Here is a 6,000-nt window from a genome sequence, read left to right on the forward strand (position 1 = left end):
TTAAGCACCCTGGTACTAACCAAAAGGTTGAAGGTTCAAACCCACCAGCTGCTCTGCAGGAGAAAGATATGGCAGTATGCTTCCGTAAAGATTAAAAAAAGATTACAGCCTAGGAAACCCTATGGAGCAGTTCTACCCTGTCCCGTAGGGTCACTATGAGTCAGAACTGACTCAATGGCAATGGGTTCTGGGTTTATGCATTCAAAGAGTATCACTGGGACACATATGATATGCTAGGTGCTGTGCTAGGTGTTGGGGATCCACATTGCCCAGGCACCAGACCTGCCCCAACCCACATCTGTGCTTTTGCAGAGCCACTGCTTCAGCAGGCCACCACTGGCAAGCTGTGGGTCACAGAGTCAGTTTAGTGCAGTGGTGAAGGGCTCAAGCTGGAATCCGGTAGGCCTGGGCTGGAATTCTGGCCACTCACTAGGTATGTGACCTCAAGCAATTTACTTAACTTCTTTGAGCCTGCAGAGCGGCTGGTGGGTTCAAATCGCCAACCTTTGGGTTAGCAGTCGAGTACTTTAACCACTGCACCACCAGCATTCCTTTATTAAAGGGTCGGAGGTAGTTAATTAGAAATAGTGAGGAAGGGGAAGAAGGAGATTTCTTTAAAAAAGTGGAACAACATGGGTAAAGGCCCTGAGGCTGGGGCTCAGAGACCCAGAGAGACAGTTACTGAGATGAAGGTGGACAGGTAAGCAGGGGCAGGGTCTTTGGGACCCAGATTTTCATCTTTATCCTGGGGCGGGGGCGGTGGGCAGCTATTGAAGGCTTTTAAGGAGAGAAGCAACTGCTTGGTTGTGCATTTTGAACACATCACCCTAGATACTGTGTGGAGAAAATCCTAGAGGTGGGTAAGTGTGGAAGAGAGGAAATCAATTAGGAATAGGCCAGGCCAGAGATGAGGGGGCTTGGATGGTGACAATGGGGTGGGGAGGCATGCACAGATTTGAGAAAAAATAGACCGTATCAATGGTAGGACTTGGTGATGAATTGAACTTGGGGGAGTGAGGGATTGTCACTGAACCCCGGCCCATCTTTACAGCCTCATCACTCTGTCTTCTTCTCCTCCAAACAGGGCTGACAGGTCAATCAATTTTAATGGTCCATCTGGGCCAAGTCCTGGAGTTTTTGCTGGGGATGGACGTGACAGGCTCTTTCCCTCGCCGCAAGGGCCTCACAGCTTAGTAGAAAGAGGAGGAAGCATAACCTTCATTCACTGCGATGTAGAGACTGAAGGGGTTGCAGAGGTAAGGAAGGGCGCTATCTTGCCTGGGAATGCACGTGGGACTACTCAGCATTTCCAGAGGGCTCTTGCCTCAGTGCCTTGAGCACCTTTGCTCCCATCTCCACATGTATATATCCTACCCATCTTCAAAACCTGGCCCAGAGCCATTATCTTCATGAAGCCTTCTTCCATCCTCCCAGTTGCAGCCAGCCTTTCCACTGTACCCCCAAAGCATGTGTGTACGCCTGATTAGGACACTTGCCACAAGTAGCCTTTCGGCATTACTATTTGTGTACAAGGCTCTCTCCCCCACTAGCTGGAGAAATCTTCCAGGGCAGAGGTGTGATTCTTCTGTATCCCCAGGGCTGGGCACTGAGCCGGGTACCGCTGCAATCTCCGGCCGCGTAGGCCTGAGTAAGGGGGCGTTTTCTCTGCGGTCCCTGGAAACATTTGGGCATGCTCAGCGTCGCCCATTAGTCCCTTCCAAGATCAGTCCCTTCACCCTCTTCTCTCTCACCTTCTGATGCCCCCTTATTTTGGGAGTCTTTAACCTCTCAGGTCCTTCTGTCGTTCCCCACTTCTCGCCCCCTAGCCTTTATCTCCTAGCGGCTGCGCCCTCAAAGATGTTTCAGCAAACAGACTCTGCCTTTGTGCTGGAGCTGTCAGAGAACCGGGGGCGCGGCTCCTTTAAGAGTGATCAGCGAGGGGGTGTGGCCTACGAAGAGCAGGCCCGAAAGGGGGCGCGGCTCCATTAAGAAGCTGCCGGCCGACTGCAAGGAGGCCCCGGGCTGGCGGGCAGAGGCGCGGTGGTTTTCGGCGCAGCGGCGGCTTCCGGAGTGCCCCGATTCCTCGAAGTGGGCCCGTCCGCTTTAATCGTGTGGGAGGTGTGGGGGGGCGGGGGTTACATCAGCCGCCACGTGTGGGCTGCTCAGCAGGAGTGGAGGCGGCAGCCCCGCCCCCGGCCCTGCCGTGGAAAAGTACCGGGGCGCCGAGGTCCCCACCCCCTTGCCCCGCCCCCGGGCCGGCTTTGGCCCTTCCTGGCCCTCCGGGCAAACCTCCCTCGCCTCCCGGCCCGGCCCTGCCGCCTTCCCCGGCCGGGCTGTGGCTGCGGGCGCGGGGCGCTGGTGGGAGGTGGGCGCCCTGGGGCTGCTAGGCCCCTGCGTTCACCTGCGGCAGCCTGAGCCCGTCCCACGCGCGCCCAGAATGAGGGTTGGGGCGCGGAGGGCGCGGGTTCCTCCTGGAGTAGCAGCCCCTAAAGAATTCCCCTCTCGCGGTCCCTTCCCAAGGCCGCGACCCCGAGGACAATGAGCGCCGAGGGCGCCGGGAACCCCCGCGCGGCTTCTCTCGACCGGCGGGCGCGCGGGAACCCGCACCCAGCGGGAGGGTGGGCCGGCAGATAGGGAGGCAGGCAGGCTGGAGGGGGCAGATAGGCAGCCAGGCCGGCCGGCGGTGCGAGGAGATGGGGCAAAAGCCAGCACGCGGGGCGCAGCCAGGACCGCAGGTTTCTAGCCCCCCCGCCCCCCGGCCCCGGGCGCGCAGACCCGCTGGCGCCTCAGACGGACGGTGACAAGCTCTGGTCCCGGCACTACCCGCACAGCCCCGCGCCGTCCGCCCCGGACCGATCAGGCGTCTGGACGCAGCGCCCCGCCTCGGGGAGCGCCCCCCCCCCCGCGTTCCCGCCAGCTTCAGTTCCTTGGTGACAACGGTGACACCCAGACGCGCGCACCTACCCCGACCTTTGCGGCGAGACAGACATCCCTGTGCGTGCACCCACACTCTTACCCACAGATGGCCGCATGCATGCGCGCTCACACACACACACACGCACACACACACGCTGGTCCTGGGGCTTAGACCCACGGAGCCACCAAACAGCCAGACTGACCGCAAGACCCATGGGAGGCGCGGGTCGCAGCACCCCCTTCCCCAGCCCCCTTACCATGCTGCAGCCCCCGGCCCAGGCGTGCTGGGTCCGCACCGCGATGCGCCCAGGTGGCTTTCTTAAAGGGAAAGTTGCATCAGCTTCCCGAGGCTGGGTGCCGCCGCTAGCCCGCCCGCCCGCCCAACCGCGCCGCTCGCGGCTCTTCCAGAGCTTGTTGTGTTTTGGTTTCGGGGAGGCGGGGGCCAAGAGTTTGGTGAAAGTTTGGAGAGTGAAGAAGGCTTCGGAGACCTAGCCAAGTCCCTCCTCTCGCTGAACAGCTCCCCTGGCCGCCCTCCTCCCCCCAGCCTGTCCCACCCCTACCCTCCTTGCAGACTTCTCAGGCTCCTCCTCCCAGGGAATAAAATTACAAGTCGCTCCAGCTTTCAGATGATTGATCCCCGCGAACCCCTGGGAGTGGGCTCCACAATGAAGCTCCCCTCCATGGCCCTGCCCCTCTGCGCTCCAGCTGGGGCCCTTGGAGGAAGCAGATGTTGTCCCCCTCGGGCTAGGCTGGAATGAGGCCAAGAGGCTTGGGGCACTTCGGGGGGCTGGGGCTGGGGCTGGGGCTGGAGCTGGAGTTAGCTTGCCAGGCCCCTGGCCTTCTGCGCCTGCGTTGCCCCTAGAGAGAAGTCAGAGCAAATTCCATTCCCTTTGGAGCAGCGCCGCTAGGGACTGTGGGCACAGCTGGGTAAGGCCTGGGTCCTACTCCTTGAAACTCCAAGTCTAGAGGGGAACCCCTTCCAGGGGCTCTTCTCTGACCACTGGCCTGGGCAGCCCCATTCTGGCATTACAGGGGCTGTAGGCACCAACCTGGGACACCGCTTCCCTCCCTGGGAGGACAGACCTGGGTTCCGACCCCAGCCAAAGGAGCCTCAGTTTCCTCCTCTGCAAAATGGTGAGGGTGAGCTAAAGTAACTCATATACTTGCATATAAAACACATTGTTCCAGGTGGTCCCTGGGCAGCAGGACCTGGATTTTGGTGGAAGGGGGCTCCCACATTTACTTGCCTTGTGAGAGCCACCAGCTTTTAGGGAGAGGGGCCAGTTAGTGCTGGCTATCAGAGGGACAGATGTTGCCCCAGCCCGCGTGGGGCGTCTGCTCCTCACCATTGTCTGGCCAGGAAACTGGTTTTATTTGTTCCCTGGGGACAAGAAGCTGATGACACATGCCAGACTCACAGAAGACCAATTGACAGTGAGATTCCATTTTTTTAATTTACAATCAAAGACACTGGGCAAGATAACAGGTATCACTTCCTGCCAACGGGAGCCCTCTCTGACCACACACAGTCCAAGCCAGGTACATGCAAAGACAGCCCTACCATCTCAGAACTTCTGAGCTACTCACACTGGAGACTTGATCAGATCTGGGAAGACACTTTAGTCTCATCAGCAAGACTATTTCTGTTTTTACTTTGTCCCCAAACCTAGCAGGTACTACATGTTTGGGATTTATATTCTCCTATAAACCAATTCCAGGTGTGTGTGTATGTGTGTGTGGTGTGTGTACACTTCTGTCTGAGCAGTCTGTTGTGTCTGTGCCCCCCTGAACCTGTGCATTTGTGTAGGTGGATCTGAATGAGAATCTGTATTTGTGGAAGAGTGACTGTGTGCGCCGTAGCAGGTCTGTAACAGTTGTGTGTGTAAATATGCGCATCCAACTCCTAGGACTGGGCAGAGCTGACCCAAGCACTCCGTCTCTCCCGCCTGGACGTAACTCCCTGTTTCTGGTCTCAACCGCCCTGACTCCTCCTAGGGATAGGGGAAGGGAGTCACTTGTCAGAAAGGCCCGCCCCCCCGGGGAAGGGAAAATGGAAGCTATTGGAAGAGGCCCCCAGCTAGTGACGTGGTGATCAGGAGTGTGTGAGAGGGTGGAACAAAGCCCTTCTCCCCCCCCTTGAAAAAGTGGGGATGGGGTGGGTCTAGAAGAGGGCACTGAGAGTGTCAGAGAAGGTTCTGAGAATTGTCATGGCCCAGGAAAGTGGAGCTTCCCACCTCACCCTAAGTAAGAAGTCCACGAACGCGGACAGGTACAGGATGCACGGAGCCAGGCCGAGAGGATGGGAGGGACACTCAGGGCTCATTCAAGCCCTCTGACCCTTGCTCTGAGGACAGGCTCTGAGGACAGAGAGTTTGGGAATAATGAGCACTTCAGCTCATGAAGTGGGAAGGAAGATTTTCATTGGGCGTTTGGGAGGTTGGAGTTGTTTATCATCAGAATTTTGCTAGACAAACAGATGACACAACACAAAGTGTGTTTTATGTGTAGAGACAGATTTATAAGCATGTGTGTTTTACACACCTTGACCCAGAAAGGACTTCAGGCAGCCACACAGTGAGTTGAGTCCTGAGGAGAAGGCTGTGGGAAAGACTCTGGTTTGAAAGGCCGTCTCCACGAGACGGGGATTAGAGCAGCTGTTTTTTTCCAACCAGAACTAGGCCTCAAGGGAGGCAGGTTTGGGCCTAACCCAGGTCAGAGCTGGGATGGCCTTCATCCCTGGCCGTCAGCTCCTGGCCCCTGGCAGCTAGTTCATGGGGTGGGAAAGGCATGGCCAGCCTGGGCCACTGTGGGGAGAGGCAGGGAATTGGGCCCAAGGAGGCTGAGGACAGACAGGAGGACTGATGGGGTCAGGCACCCCGGTTGCCCTGCTTCTTCCTGGGGCAGAGCAGCAAGAGGGCAGGCCACCGGCTGGGCCCCACCCACTGCTGGCTAAGGCATGTCTGTCTCTAGGAGCCTACAGTTACAGTGCTATTTCCTGGGAGGGCTGTGCCCAGCGTCAGATCCCCCAGTGCTGGCTTGATTCCTCATTTGCTGTCATCAGCCAGGAGGATCAAGGCCTCTGGG

The 6,000-nt window shown here is 57.9% G+C and overlaps 1 protein-coding gene across 2 annotated transcripts in view; it reads right to left on the reverse strand.

Annotated features, from left to right (window-relative positions):
- The window catches only part of SLC6A9 (solute carrier family 6 member 9), a 36,817-nt gene extending 33,531 nt beyond the window's left edge, over nucleotides 1–3,286 (reverse strand). For both annotated transcript variants that reach the window (XM_064281857.1, XM_064281856.1), the window contains exon 1: nucleotides 3,174–3,286. The gene's annotated coding sequence lies outside the window, so the exon portion shown is untranslated. The remainder of the gene's footprint in view (nucleotides 1–3,173) is intronic.
- Between the last annotated feature and the right edge of the window lie 2,714 nt (nucleotides 3,287–6,000).

The sequence above is a fragment of the Loxodonta africana genome, chromosome 3, assembly GCF_030014295.1.
Source record: "Loxodonta africana isolate mLoxAfr1 chromosome 3, mLoxAfr1.hap2, whole genome shotgun sequence".
In the NCBI taxonomy this organism is placed as follows: Eukaryota; Metazoa; Chordata; class Mammalia; order Proboscidea; family Elephantidae; genus Loxodonta; species Loxodonta africana.